The sequence below is a fragment of the Struthio camelus genome, chromosome 5, assembly GCF_040807025.1.
Source record: "Struthio camelus isolate bStrCam1 chromosome 5, bStrCam1.hap1, whole genome shotgun sequence".
Taxonomy (NCBI): Eukaryota; Metazoa; Chordata; class Aves; order Struthioniformes; family Struthionidae; genus Struthio; species Struthio camelus.
In genome coordinates, this window is record NC_090946.1 from 1101325 (window position 1) to 1120454 (window position 19130).

A 19130-nucleotide genomic window follows, 5' to 3' on the forward strand; every position below is an offset into this window, starting at 1 on the left:
TCACGCACAAGTACCTCACAGTCACCACCAGCACACACATGCCTGGCACTGGCCTCTCATGACGTCTCGAGCAACTGAGCTCACAATCACCACCGGCACACACATGCCTGGCACTGGCCTCTGATGACATCAGGAACAATTGAGCTCACAATCACCACCAGCACACACATGCCTGCCACTGGCCTCTCATGCCCTCAGGCACAAGGACCTCACAATCACCACCAGTAGACTAGTGCCTGGCATGGCATGTGACAACATCACGAACAACTGAGCTCACAATCACCACCAGCACACACATGCCTGCCTCTGGCCTCTCGCCCTCAGACACAATGACCTCACAATAACCACCAGCAAAAAAAGCCTGGCACTGGCCTCTAACGCCCTCACGCAGAAGGACCTCACAATCACCACCAGCACACACATGCCTGGCACTGGCCTCTGATGACGTCACGAACAACTGAGCTCACAATCACCATCAGCACACACATGCCTGGCACTGGCCTCTCATGACGTCACGAGCAACTGAGCTCACAATCACCACCAGCACACACATGCCTGCCACTGGCTTCTCACGCCCTCAGGCACAGCGACCTCACAATCACCACCAGCACACACATGCCTGCCACTGGCTTTGAACTCCCTCAGGTACAAGCACCTCACAATCACAACCAGAACACACCAGACTGACACTGGCCTCTCATGCCTCCACGCACAAATGACCTCAAAATCACCACCAGCACACACATGCCTGCCACTGGCTCCTCATACCGTCATGCACAAGGACCTCACAGTCCCCCCCAGCACACACATGCCTGCCACTGGCCTCTGAAGACGTCATGAACAACTGAGATCACAATCACCACCAGCAGACACGTGCCTGCCACTGGCTTTTAACTCCCTACGGCACAAGGACCTCACAATCACCACCAGCAGACACATGCCTGCCACTGGCCTCTCAACCCGTCACGCACAAGTACCTCACAGTCACCCCCAGCACACACATGCCTGGCACTGGCCTCTCATGACGTCACGAGCAACTGAGCTCACAATCACCACCAGCACACACATGCCTGGCACCGGCCTCTGATGACATCAGGAACAATTGAGCTCACAATCACCACCAGCACACACATGCCTGCCACTGGCCTCTCATGCCCTCAGGCACAAGGACCTCAAAATCACCACCAGTAGACTAGTGCCTGGCATAGCATGTGACAACATCATGAACTCCTGAGCTCACAATCACCACCAGCACACACATGCCTGCCTCTGGCCTCTCGCCCTCAGACACAATGACCTCACAATAACCACCAGCAAAAAAAGCCTGGCACTGGCCTCTAACTCCCTACGGCACAAGGACCTCACAATCACCACCAGCACACACATGCCTGGCACTGGCCTCTCAACCCGTCACGCACAAGTACCTCACAGTCACCCCCAGCACACACATGCCTGCCACTGGCCTCTGATGACGTCACGAACAACTGAGCTCACAATCACCACCAGCACACACATGCCTGCCACTGACTTTTAACTCCCTACAGCACAAGGACCTCACAATCACCACCAGCACACACATGCGTGGCACTGGCCTCTCAACCCGTCACGCACAAGTACCTCACAGTCACCACCAGCACACACATGCCTGGCAATGGCCTCCCATGACCTAACGAGCAACTGAGCTCACAATCACCACGAGCACACACATGCCTGGCACCGGCCTCTGATGACATCAGGAACAATTGAGCTCACAATCACCACCAGCACACACATGCCTGCCACTGGCCTCTCATGCCCTCAGGCACAAGGACCTCACAATCACCACCACCACACACATGCCTGGCCCTCGCCTCTCACGCCCTCACACACAACTCCCCTCACAATCACCACCAGCACACACATGCCTGCCACTGGCCTCTCATGACGTCACGAGCAACTGAGCTCACAATCACCACCAGCACACACATGCCTGCCTCTGGCCTCTCGCCCTCAGACACAATGACCTCACAATAACCACCAGCAAAAAAAGCCTGGCACTGGCCTCTAACGCCCTAAGGCACAAGGACCTCACAATAACCACCAGCACACACATGCCTGGCACTGGCCTCTGATGATGTCACGAACAATTGAGCTCACAATCACCACTAGCACACACATGCCTGCCACTGGCCTCTCATGCCCTCAGGCACAAGCACCTCACAATAACCACCAGTAGACTAGTGACTGGCACTGGCATGTGACAAAATCACGAACAACTGAGCTCACAATCACCACCAGCACACACATGCCTGCCACTGGCCTCTCATGACGTCACGAGCAACTGAGCTCACAATCACCACCAGCACACACATTCCTGCCACTGGCTTCTCACGCCCTCAGGCACAGCGACCTCACAATCACCACCAGCACACACATGCCTGCCACTGCCTTTTAACTCCCTCAGGTACACGCACCTCACAATCACAACCAGAACACACGAGTCTGACACTGGCCTCTCATGCCTCCACGCACAATTGACCTCAAAATCACCACCAGCACACACATGCCTGCCACTGGCTCCTCATACCGTCATGCACAAGGACCTCACAGTCCCCCCCAGCACACACATGCCTGCCACTGGCCTCTGATGATGTCACGAACAACTGAGCTCACAATCACCACCAGCAGACACGTGCCTGCCACTGGCTTTTAACTCCCTACGGCACAAGGACCTCACAATCACCACCAGCAGATACATGCCTGGCACTGGCCTCACAACCCGTCACGCACAAGTACCTCACAGTCACCCCCAGCACACACATGCCTGGCACTGGCCTCTGATGACGTCACGAGCAACTGAGTTCACAATCACCACCAGCACACACATGCCTGGCACTGGCTTCTCACGCCCTCAGGCACAGGGACCTCACAATCACCACCAGCACACACATGCCTGCCACTGGCTTTTAACTCCCTCAGGTACAAGCACCTCACAATCACAACCAGAACACACGAGTCTGACACTGGCCTCTCATGCCTCCATGCACAACTGACCTCAAAATCACCACCAGCAGACACATGCCTGCCACTGGCTCCTCATACCGTCATGCACAAGGACCTCACAGTCCCCCCCAGCACACACATGCCTGCCACTGGCCTCTGAAGACGTCATGAACAACTGAGCTCACAATCACCACCAGCAGACACGTGCCTGCCACTGGCTTTTAACTCCCTACAGCACAAGTACCTCACAGTCACCCCCAGCACACACATGCCTGGCAATGGCCTCCCATGACGTAATGAGCAACTGAGCTCACAATCACCACCAGCTCATACATGCCTGGCACTGGCCTCTCGCCCTCAGACACAATGACCTCACAATAACCACCAGGAAAAAAGCCTGGCACTGGCCTCTAACGCCCTAAGGCACAAGGACCTCACAATCACCACCAGCACACACATGCCTGGCACTGGCCTCTGATGATGTCGCGAAAAACTGAGCTAACAATCACCACCAGCACACACATGCCTGCCACTGGCTTTTAACTCCCTACAGCACAAGGACTTCACAATCACCACCAGCACACACATGCCTGCCACTGGCTTTTAACTCCCTACAGCACAAGGACTTCACAATCACCACCAGCACACACATGCCTGGCACTGGCCTCTCATGACCTAACGAGCAACTGAGCTCACAATCACCATCAGCACACACATGCCTGGCACTGGCCTCTCATGACGTCACGAGCAACTGAGCTCACAATCACCACCAGCACACACATGCCTGGCACTGGCTTCTCACGTCCTCAGGCACAGGGACCTCACAATCAGCACCAGCACACACATGCCTGCCACTGGCTTTTAACTCCCTCAGGTACAAGCACCTCACAATCATAACCAGAACACACCAGTCTGACACTGGCCTCTCATGCCTCCACGCACAACTGACCTCAAAATCACCACCAGCACACACATGCCTGCCACTGGCTCCTCATACCGTCATGCACAAGGACCTCACAGTCCCCCCCAGCACACACATGCCTGCCACTGGCCTCTGAAGACGTCATGAACAACTGAGCTCACAATCACCACGAGCAGACACGTGCCTGCCACTGGCTTTTAACTCCCTACGGCACAAGGACCTCACAATCACCACCAGCACACACATGCCTGGCACTGGCCTCTCAACCCGTCACGCACAAGTACCTCACAGTCACCCCCAGCACACACATGCCTGCCACTGGCCTCTGAAGACGTCATGAACAACTGAGCTCACAATCACCACCAGCAGACACGTGCCTGCCACTGGCTTTTAACTCCCTACGGCACAAGGACCTCACAATCACCACCAGCACACACATGCCTGCCACTGGCCTCTCAACCCGTCACGCACAAGTACCTCACAGTCACCCCCAGCACACACATGCCTGGCACTGGCCTCTGAAGACGTAACGAGCAACTGAGCTCACAATCACCACCAGCACACACATGCCTGCCACTGACTTTTAACTCCCTACAGCACAAGGACCTCACAATCACCACCAGCACACACATGCGTGGCACTGGCCTCTCAACCCGTCACGCACAAGTACCTCACAGTCACCACCAGCACACACATGCCTGGCAATGGCCTCCCATGACCTAACGAGCAACTGAGCTCACAATCACCACGAGCACACACATGCCTGGCACCGGCCTCTGATGACATCAGGAACAATTGAGCTCACAATCACCACCAGCACACACATGCCTGCCACTGGCCTCTCATGCCCTCAGGCACAAGGACCTCACAATCACCACCACCACACACATGCCTGGCCCTCGCCTCTCACGCCCTCACACACAACTCCCCTCACAATCACCACCAGCACACACATGCCTGCCACTGGCCTCTCATGACGTCACGAGCAACTGAGCTCACAATCACCACCAGCACACACATGCCTGCCTCTGGCCTCTTGCCCTCAGACACAATGACCTCACAATAACCACCAGCAAAAAAAGCCTGGCACTGGCCTCTAACGCCCTAAGGCACAAGGACCTCACAATAACCACCAGCACACACATGCCTGCCACTGGCCTCTGATGATGTCACGAACAATTGAGCTCACAATCACCACTAGCACACACATGCCTGCCACTGGCCTCTCATGCCCTCAGGCACAAGCACCTCACAATAACCACCAGTAGACTAGTGACTGGCACTGGCATGTGACAAAATCACGAACAACTGAGCTCACAATCACCACCAGCACACACATGCCTGGCAAGGGCCTCTCATGATGTCACGAACAACTGAGCTCACAATCACCATCAGCACACACATGCCTGCCACTGGCCTCTCATGACGTCACGAGCAACTGAGCTCACAATCACCACCAGCACACACATGCCTGCCACTGGCTTCTCACGCCCTCAAGCACAGCGACCTCACAATCACCACCAGCACACACATGCCTGCCACTGCCTTTTAACTCCCTCAGGTACACGCACCTCACAATCACAACCAGAACACACGAGTCTGACACTGGCCTCTCATGCCTCCACGCACAATTGACCTCAAAATCACCACCAGCACACACATGGCTGCCACTGGATCCTCATACCGTCATGCACAAGGACCTCACAGTCCCCCCCAGCACACACATGCCTGCCACTGGCCTCTCAACCCGTCACGCACAAGTACCTCACAGTCACCCCCAGCACACACATGCCTGGCACTGGCCTCTGAAGACGTAACGAGCAACTGAGCTCACAATCACCACCAGCACACACATGCCTGCCACTGACTTTTAACTCCCTACAGCACAAGGACCTCACAATCACCACCAGCACACACATGCGTGGCACTGGCCTCTCAACCCGTCACGCACAAGTACCTCACAGTCACCACCAGCACACACATGCCTGGCAATGGCCTCCCATGACCTAACGAGCAACTGAGCTCACAATCACCACGAGCACACACATGCCTGGCACCGGCCTCTGATGACATCAGGAACAATTGAGCTCACAATCACCACCAGCACACACATGCCTGCCACTGGCCTCTCATGCCCTCAGGCACAAGGACCTCACAATCACCACCACCACACACATGCCTGGCCCTCGCCTCTCACGCCCTCACACACAACTCCCCTCACAATCACCACCAGCACACACATGCCTGCCACTGGCCTCTCATGACGTCACGAGCAACTGAGCTCACAATCACCACCAGCACACACATGCCTGCCTCTGGCCTCTTGCCCTCAGACACAATGACCTCACAATAACCACCAGCAAAAAAAGCCTGGCACTGGCCTCTAACGCCCTAAGGCACAAGGACCTCACAATAACCACCAGCACACACATGCCTGCCACTGGCCTCTGATGATGTCACGAACAATTGAGCTCACAATCACCACTAGCACACACATGCCTGCCACTGGCCTCTCATGCCCTCAGGCACAAGCACCTCACAATAACCACCAGTAGACTAGTGACTGGCACTGGCATGTGACAAAATCACGAACAACTGAGCTCACAATCACCACCAGCACACACATGCCTGGCAAGGGCCTCTCATGATGTCACGAACAACTGAGCTCACAATCACCATCAGCACACACATGCCTGCCACTGGCCTCTCATGACGTCACGAGCAACTGAGCTCACAATCACCACCAGCACACACATGCCTGCCACTGGCTTCTCACGCCCTCAAGCACAGCGACCTCACAATCACCACCAGCACACACATGCCTGCCACTGCCTTTTAACTCCCTCAGGTACACGCACCTCACAATCACAACCAGAACACACGAGTCTGACACTGGCCTCTCATGCCTCCACGCACAATTGACCTCAAAATCACCACCAGCACACACATGGCTGCCACTGGATCCTCATACCGTCATGCACAAGGACCTCACAGTCCCCCCCAGCACACACATGCCTGCCACTGGCCTCTGAAGACGTCATGAACAACTGAGCTCAAAATCACCACCAGCAGACACGTGCCTGACACTGGCTTTTAACTCCCTACGGCACAAGGACCTCACAATCATCACGAGCAGACACATGCCTGGCAATGGCCTCACAACCCGTCACGCACAAGTACCTCACAGTCACCCCCAGCAGACACATGCCTGGCACCGATCTCTGAAGACGTAACGAGCAACTGAGTTCACAATCACCACCAGCACACACATGCCTGGCACCGGCCTCTGATGACATCAGGAACAATTGAGCTCACAATCACCACCAGCACACACATGCCTGCCACTGGCCTCTCATGCCCTCAGGCACAAGGACCTCAAAATCACCACCAGTAGACTAGTGCCTGGCACTGGCATGTGACAACATCACGAACAACTGAGCTCACAATCACCACCAGCACACACATGCCTGCCACTGGCCTCTCGCCCTCAGACACAATGACCTCACAATAACCACCAGCAAAAAAAGCCTGGCACTGGCCTCTAACGCCCTAAGGCACAAGGACGTCACAATAACCACCAGCACACACATGCCTGGCACTGGCCTCTGATGATGTCACGAACAATTGAGCTCACAATCACCACCAGCACACACATGCCTGCCACTGGCCTCTGATGACGTCACGAACAATTGAGTTCACAATCACCACCAGCACACACATGCCTGCCACTGGCTTCTCACGCCCTCAGGCACAGGGACCTCACAATCACCACCAGCACACACATGCCTGCCACTGGCTTTTAACTCCCTCAGGTACAAGCACCTCACAATCACAACCAGAACACACGAGTCTGACACTGGCCTCTCATGCCTCCATGCACAACTGACCTCAAAATCACCACCAGCAGACACATGCCTGCCACTGGCTCCTCATACCGTCATGCACAAGGACCTCACAGTCCCCCCCAGCACACACATGCCTGCCACTGGCCTCTGAAGACGTCATGAACAACTGAGCTCCCAATCACCACCAGCAGACACGTGCCTGCCACTGGCTTTTAACTCCCTACAGCACAAGTACCTCACAGTCACCCCCAGCACACACATGCCTGGCACTGGCCTCTCATGACGTCACGAGCAACTGAGCTCACAATCACCACCAGCACACACATGCCTGGCACCGGCCTCTGATGACATCAGGAACAATTGAGCTCACAATCACCACCTGCACACACATGCCTGCCACTGGCCTCTCATGCCCTCAGGCACAAGGACCTCACAATCACCACCACTAGATTAGTGCCTGGCATAGCATGTGACAACATCATGAACAACTGAGCTCACAATCACCACCAGCACACACATGCCTGCCTCTGGCCTCTCGCCCTCAGACACAATGACCTCACAATAACCACCAGCAAAAAAAGCCTGGCACTGGCCTCTAACGCCCTAAGGCACAAGGACCTCACAATAACCACCAGCACACACATGCCTGCCACTGGCCTCTGATGATGTCACGAACAACTGAGCTCACAATCACCACCAGCACACACATGCCTGCCACTGGCTTTTAACTCCCTACAGCACAAGGACCTCACAATCACCACCAGCAGACACATGCCTGACACTGGCCTCTCAACCCGTCACGCACAAGTACCTCACAGTCACCACCAGCACACACATGCCTGGCACTGGCCTCTCATGACGTCTCGAGCAACTGAGCTCACAATCACCACCGGCACACACATGCCTGGCACCGGCCTCTGATGACATCAGGAACAATTGAGCTCACAATCACCACCAGCACACACATGCCTGCCACTGGCCTCTCATGCCCTCAGGCACAAGGACCTCACAATCACCACCAGTAGACTAGTGCCTGGCATGGCATGTGACAACATCACGAACAACTGAGCTCACAATCACCACCAGCACACACATGCCTGCCTCTGGCCTCTCGCCCTCAGACACAATGACCTCACAATAACCACCAGCAAAAAAAGCCTGGCACTGGCCTCTAACGCCCTAAGGCACAAGGAACTCACAATCACCACCAGCACACACATGCCTGCCACTGGCCTCTGATGATGTCACGAACAACTGAGCTCACAATCACCACCAGCACACACATGCCTGCCACTGGCTTTTAACTCCCTACAGCACAAGGACTTCACAATCACCACTAGCACACACATGCCTGCCACTGGCTTTTAACTCCCTACAGCACAAGGACTTCACAATCACCACCAGCACACACATGCCTGGCACTGGCCTCTCAACCCGTCACGCACAAGTACCTCACAGTCACCACCAGCACACACATGCCTGGCAATGGCCTCTCATGACCTAACGAGCAACTGAGCTCACAATCACCATCAGCACACACATGCCTGGCACTGGCCTCTGAAGACGTCATGAGCAACTGAGCTCACAATCACCACCAGCACACACATGCCTGGCACTGGCTTCTCACGCCCTCAGGCACAGGGACCTCACAATCACCACCAGCACACACATGCCTGCCACTGGCTTTGAACTCCCTCAGGTACAAGCACCTCACAATCACAACCAGAACACACCAGTCTGACACTGGCCTCTCATGCCTCCACGCACAACTGACCTCAAAATCACCACCAGCACACACATGCCTGCCACTGGCTCCTCATACCGTCATGCACAAGGACCTCACAGTCCCCCCCAGCACACACATGCCTGCCACTGGCCTCTGAAGACGTCATGAACAACTGAGCTCACAATCACCACCAGCAGACACGTGCCTGCCACTGGCTTTTAACTCCCTACGGCACAAGGACCTCACAATCACCACCAGCACACACATGCCTGGCACTGGCCTCTCAACCCGTCACGCACAAGTACCTCACAGTCACCCCCAGCACACACATGCCTGGAACTGGCCTCTGAAGACGTAACGAGCAACTGAGCTCACAATCACCACCAGTACACACATGCCTGGCACTGGCCTCTCGCCCTCAGACACAATGACCTCACAATAACCACCAGCAAAAAAAGCCTGGCACTGGCCTCTAACTCCCTACGGCACAAGGACCTCACAATCACCACCAGCACACACATGCCTGGCACTGGCCTCTCAACCCGTCACGCACAAGTACCTCACAGTCACCCCCAGCACACACATGCCTGGCACTGGCCTCTGATGACGTCACGAACAACTGAGCTCACAATCACCACCAGCACACACATGCCTGCCACTGACTTTTAACTCCCTACAGCACAAGGACCTCACAATCACCACCAGCACACACATGCGTGGCACTGGCCTCTCAACCCGTCACGCACAAGTACCTCACAGTCACCACCAGCACACACATGCCTGGCAATGGCCTCCCATGACCTAACGAGCAACTGAGCTCACAATCACCACGAGCACACACATGCCTGGCACCGGCCTCTGATGACATCAGGAACAATTGAGCTCACAATCACCACCAGCACACACATGCCTGCCACTGGCCTCTCATGCCCTCAGGCACAAGGACCTCACAATCACCACCACCACACACATGCCTGGCCCTCGCCTCTCACGCCCTCACACACAACTCCCCTCACAATCACCACCAGCACACACATGCCTGCCTCTGGCCTCTCGCCCTCAGACACAATGACCTCACAATAACCACCAGCAAAAAAAGCCTGGCACTGGCCTCTAACGCCCTAAGGCACAAGGACCTCACAATAACCACCAGCACACACATGCCTGCCACTGGCCTCTGATGATGTCACGAACAATTGAGCTCACAATCACCACTAGCACACACATGCCTGCCACTGGCCTCTCATGCCCTCAGGCACAAGCACCTCACAATAACCACCAGTAGACTAGTGACTGGCACTGGCATGTGACAAAATCACGAACAACTGAGCTCACAATCACCACCAGCACACACATGCCTGCCACTGGCCTCTCATGACGTCACGAGCAACTGAGCTCACAATCACCACCAGCACACACATTCCTGCCACTGGCTTCTCACGCCCTCAGGCACAGCGACCTCACAATCACCACCAGCACACACATGCCTGCCACTGCCTTTTAACTCCCTCAGGTACACGCACCTCACAATCACAACCAGAACACACGAGTCTGACACTGGCCTCTCATGCCTCCACGCACAATTGACCTCAAAATCACCACCAGCACACACATGGCTGCCACTGGATCCTCATACCGTCATGCACAAGGACCTCACAGTCCCCCCCAGCACACACATGCCTGCCACTGGCCTCTGATGATGTCACGAACAACTGAGCTCACAATCACCACCAGCAGACACGTGCCTGCCACTGGCTTTTAACTCCCTACGGCACAAGGACCTCACAATCACCACCAGCAGATACATGCCTGGCACTGGCCTCACAACCCGTCACGCACAAGTACCTCACAGTCACCCCCAGCACACACATGCCTGCCACTGGCCTCTCATGACGTCACGAGCAACTGAGTTCACAATCACCACCAGCACACACATGCCTGGCACTGGCTTCTCACGCCCTCAGGCACAGGGACCTCACAATCACCACCAGCACACACATGCCTGCCACTGGCTTTTAACTCCCTCAGGTACAAGCACCTCACAATCACAACCAGAACACACGAGTCTGACACTGGCCTCTCATGCCTCCATGCACAACTGACCTCAAAATCACCACCAGCAGACACATGCCTGCCACTGGCTCCTCATACCGTCATGCACAAGGACCTCACAGTCCCCCCCAGCACACACATGCCTGCCACTGGCCTCTGAAGACGTCATGAACAACTGAGCTCACAATCACCACCAGCAGACACGTGCCTGCCACTGGCTTTTAACTCCCTACAGCACAAGTACCTCACAGTCACCCCCAGCACACACATGCCTGGCAATGGCCTCCCATGACGTAATGAGCAACTGAGCTCACAATCACCACCAGCTCATACATGCCTGGCACTGGCCTCTCGCCCTCAGACACAATGACCTCACAATAACCACCAGGAAAAAAGCCTGGCACTGGCCTCTAACGCCCTAAGGCACAAGGACCTCACAATCACCACCAGCACACACATGCCTGGCACTGGCCTCTGATGATGTCGCGAAAAACTGAGCTAACAATCACCACCAGCACACACATGCCTGCCACTGGCTTTTAACTCCCTACAGCACAAGGACTTCACAATCACCACCAGCACACACATGCCTGCCACTGGCTTTTAACTCCCTACAGCACAAGGACTTCACAATCACCACCAGCACACACATGCCTGGCACTGGCCTCTCAACTCGTCACGCACAAGTACCTCACAGTCACCACCAGCACACACATGCCTGGCACTGGCCTCTCATGACCTAACGAGCAACTGAGCTCACAATCACCATCAGCACACACATGCCTGGCACTGGCCTCTCATGACGTCACGAGCAACTGAGCTCACAATCACCACCAGCACACACATGCCTGGCACTGGCTTCTCACGTCCTCAGGCACAGGGACCTCACAATCACCACCAGCACACACATGCCTGCCACTGGCTTTGAACTCCCTCAGGTACAAGCACCTCACAATCATAACCAGAACACACCAGTCTGACACTGGCCTCTCATGCCTCCACGCACAACTGACCTCAAAATCACCACCAGCACACACATGCCTGCCACTGGCTCCTCATACCGTCATGCACAAGGACCTCACAGTCCCCCCCAGCACACACATGCCTGCCACTGGCCTCTGAAGACGTCATGAACAACTGAGCTCACAATCACCACCAGCAGACACGTGCCTGCCACTGGCTTTTAACTCCCTACGGCACAAGGACCTCACAATCACCACCAGCACACACATGCCTGGCACTGGCCTCTCAACCCGTCACGCACAAGTACCTCACAGTCACCCCCAGCACACACATGCCTGCCACTGGCCTCTGAAGACGTCATGAACAACTGAGATCACAATCACCACCAGCAGACACGTGCCTGCCACTGGCTTTTAACTCCCTACGGCACAAGGACCTCACAATCACCACCAGCACACACATGCCTGCCACTGGCCTCTCAACCCGTCACGCACAAGTACCTCACAGTCACCCCCAGCACACACATGCCTGGCACTGGCCTCTGAAGACGTAACGAGCAACTGAGCTCACAATCACCACCAGCACACACATGCCTGGCACCGGCCTCTGATGACATCAGGAACAATTGAGCTCACAATCACCACCAGCACACACATGCCTGGCACTGGCCTCTCGCCCTCAGACACAATGACCTCACAATAACCACCAGCAAAAAAAGCCTGGCACTGGCCTCTAACTCCCTACGGCACAAGGACCTCACAATCACCACCAGCACACACATGCCTGGCACTGGCCTCTCAACCCGTCACGCACAAGTACCTCACAGTCACCCCCAGCACACACATGCCTGCCACTGGCCTCTGATGACGTCACGAACAACTGAGCTCACAATCACCACCAGCACACACATGCCTGCCACTGACTTTTAACTCCCTACAGCACAAGGACCTCACAATCACCACCAGCACACACATGCGTGGCACTGGCCTCTCAACCCGTCACGCACAAGTACCTCACAGTCACCACCAGCACACACATGCCTGGCAATGGCCTCCCATGACCTAACGAGCAACTGAGCTCACAATCACCACGAGCACACACATGCCTGGCACCGGCCTCTGATGACATCAGGAACAATTGAGCTCACAATAACCACCAGCACACACATGCCTGCCACTGGCCTCTCATGCCCTCAGGCACAAGGACCTCACAATCACCACCACCACACACATGCCTGGCCCTCGTCTCTCACGCCCTCACACACAACTCCCCTCACAATCACCACCAGCACACACATGCCTGCCACTGGCCTCTCATGACGTCACGAGCAACTGAGCTCACAATCACCACCAGCACACACATGCCTGCCTCTGGCCTCTTGCCCTCAGACACAATGACCTCACAATAACCACCAGCAAAAAAAGCCTGGCACTGGCCTCTAACGCCCTAAGGCACAAGGACCTCACAATAACCACCAGCACACACATGCCTGCCACTGGCCTCTGATGATGTCACGAACAATTGAGCTCACAATCACCACTAGCACACACATGCCTGCCACTGGCCTCTCATGCCCTCAGGCACAAGCACCTCACAATAACCACCAGTAGACTAGTGACTGGCACTGGCATGTGACAAAATCACGAACAACTGAGCTCACAATCACCACCAGCACACACATGCCTGGCAAGGGCCTCTCATGATGTCACGAACAACTGAGCTCACAATCACCATCAGCACACACATGCCTGCCACTGGCCTCTCATGACGTCACGAGCAACTGAGCTCACAATCACCACCAGCACACACATGCCTGCCACTGGCTTCTCACGCCCTCAAGCACAGCGACCTCACAATCACCACCAGCACACACATGCCTGCCACTGCCTTTTAACTCCCTCAGGTACACGCACCTCACAATCACAACCAGAACACACGAGTCTGACACTGGCCTCTCATGCCTCCACGCACAATTGACCTCAAAATCACCACCAGCACACACATGGCTGCCACTGGATCCTCATACCGTCATGCACAAGGACCTCACAGTCCCCCCCAGCACACACATGCCTGCCACTGGCCTCTGATCATGTCACGAACAACTGAGCTCACAATCACCACCAGCAGACACGTGCCTGCCACTGGCTTTTAACTCCCTACGGCACAAGGACCTCACAATCACCACCAGCAGATACATGCCTGGCACTGGCCTCACAACCCGTCACGCACAAGTACCTCACAGTCACCCCCAGCACACACATGCCTGGCAATGGCCTCTCATGACGTAACGAGCAACTGAGTTCACAATCACCACCAGCACACACATGCCTGGCACCGGCCTCTGATGACATCAGGAACAATTGAGCTCAAAATCACCACCAGCACACACATGCCTGCCACTGGCCTCTCATGCCCTCAGGCACAAGGACCTCAAAATCACCACCAGTAGACTAGTGCCTGGCACTGGCATGTGACAACATCACGAACAACTGAGCTCACAATCACCACCAGCACACACATGCCTGCCACTGGCCTCTCGCCCTCAGACACAATGACCTCACAATAACCACCAGCAAAAAAAGCCTGGCACTGGCCTCTAACGCCCTAAGGCACAAGGACGTCACAATAACCACCAGCACACACATGCCTGGCACTGGCCTCTGATGATGTCACGAACAATTGAGCTCACAATCACCACCAGCACACACATGCCTGCCACTGGCCTCTGATGACGTCACGAGCAACTGAGTTCACAATCACCACCAGCACACACATGCCTGGCACTGGATTCTCACGCCCTCAGGCGCAGGGACCTCACAATCACCACCAGCACACACATGCCTGCCACTGGCTTTTAACTCCCTCAGGTACAAGCACCTCACAATCACAACCAGAACACACGAGTCTGACACTGGCCTCTCATGCCTCCATGCACAACTGACCTCAAAATCACCACCAGCAGACACATGCCTGCCACTGGCTCCTCATACCGTCATGCACAAGGACCTCACAGTCCCCCCCAGCACACACATGCCTGCCACTGGCCTCTGAAGACGTCATGAACAACTGAGCTCACAATCACCACCAGCAGACACGTGCCTGCCACTGGCTTTTAACTCCCTACAGCACAAGTACCTCACAGTCACCCCCAGCACACACATGCCTGGCACTGGCCTCTCATGACGTAATGAGCAAATGAGCTCACAATCACCACCAGCACACACATGCCTGGCACCGGCCTCTGATGACATCAGGAACAATTGAGCTCACAATCACCACCTGCACACACATGCCTGCCACTGGCCTCTCATGCCCTCAGGCACAAGGACCTCACAATCACCACCACTAGACTAGTGCCTGGCATAGCATGTGACAACATCATGAACAACTGAGCTCACAATCACCACCAGCACACACATGCCTGCCTCTGGCCTCTCGCCCTCAGACACAATGACCTCACAATAACCACCAGCAAAAAAAGCCTGGCACTGGCCTCTAACGCCCTAAGGCACAAGGACCTCACAATAACCACCAGCACACACATGCCTGCCACTGGCCTCTGATGATGTCACGAACAACTGAGCTCACAATCACCACCAGCACACACATGCCTGCCACTGGCTTTTAACTCCCTACAGCACAAGGACCTCACAATCACCACCAGCAGACACATGCCTGACACTGGCCTCTCAACCCGTCACGCACAAGTACCTCACAGTCACCACCAGCACACACATGCCTGGCACTGGCCTCTCATGACGTCTCGAGCAACTGAGCTCACAATCACCACCGGCACACACATGCCTGGCACTGGCCTCTGATGACATCAGGAACAATTGAGCTCACAATCACCACCAGCACACACATGCCTGCCACTGGCCTCTCATGCCCTCAGGCACAAGGACCTCACAATCACCACCAGTAGACTAGTGCCTGGCATGGCATGTGACAACATCACGAACAACTGAGCTCACAATCACCACCAGCACACACATGCCTGCCTCTGGCCTCTCGCCCTCAGACACAATGACCTCACAATAACCACCAGCAAAAAAAGCCTGGCACTGGCCTCTAACGCCCTCACGCAGAAGGACCTCACAATCACCACCAGCACACACATGCCTGGCACTGGCCTCTGATGACGTCACGAACAGCTGAGCTCACAATCACCATCAGCACACACATGCCTGGCACTGGCCTCTCATGACGTCACGAGCAACTGAGCTCACAATCACCACCAGCACACACATGCCTGCCACTGGCTTCTCACGCCCTCAGGCACAGCGACCTCACAATCACCACCAGCACACACATGCCTGCCACTGGCTTTGAACTCCCTCAGGTACAAGCACCTCACAATCACAACCAGAACACACCAGACTGACACTGGCCTCTCATGCCTCCACGCACTACTGACCTCAAAATCACCACCAGCAGACACATGCCTGCCACTGGCTCCTCATACCGTCATGCACAAGGACCTCACAGTCCCCCCCAGCACACACATGCCTGCCACTGGCCTCTGAAGACGTCATGAACAACTGAGATCACAATCACCACCAGCAGACACGTGCCTGCCACTGGCTTTTAACTCCCTACGGCACAAGGACCTCACAATCACCACCAGCAGACACATGCCTGCCACTGGCCTCTCAACCCGTCACGCACAAGTACCTCACAGTCACCCCCAGCACACACATGCCTGGCAATGGCCTCTCATGACGTCACGAGCAACTGAGCTCACAATCACCACCAGCACACACATGCCTGGCACCGGCCTCTGATGACATCAGGAACAATTGAGCTCACAATCACCACCAGCACACACATGCCTGCCACTGGCCTCTCATGCCCTCAGGCACAAGGACCTCAAAATCACCACCACTAGACTAGTGCCTGGCATAGCATGTGACAACATCATGAACTCCTGAGCTCACAATCACCACCAGCACACACATGCCTGCCTCTGGCCTCTCGCCCTCAGACACAATGACCTCACAATAACCACCAGCAAAAAAAGCCTGGCACTGGCCTCTAACGCCCTAAGGCACAAGGAACTCACAATCACCACCAGCACACACATGCCTGCCACTGGCCTCTGATGATGTCACGAACAACTGAGCTCACAATCACCACCAGCACACACATGCCTGCCACTGGCTTTTAACTCCCTACAGCACAAGGACCTCACAATCACCACCAGCACACACATGCCTGGCACTGACCTCTCAACCCGTCACGCACAAGTACCTCACAGTCACCACCAGCACACACATGCCTGGCAATGGCCTCTCATGACGTAACGAACAACTGAGCTCACAATCACCACCAGCACACACATGCCTGCCACCGGCCTCTGATGACATCAGGAACAATTGAGCTCACAATCACCACCTGCACACACATGCCTGCCTCTGGCCTCTCGCCCTCAGACACAATGACCTCACAAAAACCACCAGCAAAAAAAGCCTGGCACTGGCCTCTAACGCCCTAAGGCACAAGGACCTAACAATCACCACCAGCACACACATGCCTGGAACTGGCCTCTGATGATGTCACGAACAACTGAGCTCACAATCACCATCAGCACATACATGCCTGGCACTGGCCTCTCATGACGTCACGAGCAACTGAGCTCACAATCACCACCAGCACACACATGCCTGCCACTGGCTTCTCACGCCCTCAGGCACAGCGACCTCATAATCACAATCAGCACACACATGCCTGGCACTGGCCTCTCATGACGTCACGAGCAACTGACCTTACAATCACCACCAGCACACACATGCCTGCCACTGGCTTTGAACTCCCTCAGGTACAAGCACCTCACAATCACAACCAGAACACACGAGTCTGACACTGGCCTCTCATGCCTCCACGCACAACTGACCTCAAAATCACCACCAGCACACACATGCCTGCCACTGGCTCCTCATACCGTCATGCACAAGGACCTCACAGTCCCCCCCAGCACACACATGCCTGGCACTGGCCTCTGATGACGTCACGAACAACTGAGCTCACAATCACCACCAGCACACACATGCCTGGCACTGGTCTCTCATGACGTCACGAGCAACTGAGCTCACAATCACCACCAGCACAGACATGCCTGCTGCTGGCTCCTCATACCGTCATGCACAAGGACCTCACAGTCCCCCCCAGCACACACATGCCTGCCACTGGCCTCTGAAGTCGTCATGAACAACTGAGCTCACAATCACCACCAGCAGAAACGTGCCTGCCACTGGCTTTTAACTCCCTACGGCACAAGGACCTCACAATCACCACCAGCACACACATGCCTGCCACTGGCCTCTCAACCCGTCACGCACAAGTACCTCACAGTCACCCCCAGCACACACATGCCTGGCAATGGCCTCTCATGACGTAACGAGCAACTGAGCTCCCAATCACCACCAGCACACACATGCCTGGCACCGGCCTCTGATGACATCAGGAACAATTGAGCTCACAATCACCACCAGCACACACATGCCTGCCTCTGGCCTCTCGCCCTCAGACACAATGACCTCACAATAACCACCAGCAAAAAAAGCCTGGCACTGGCCTCTAACGCCCTAAGGCACAAGGACCTCACAATCACCACCAGCACACACATGCCTGGCACTGGCCT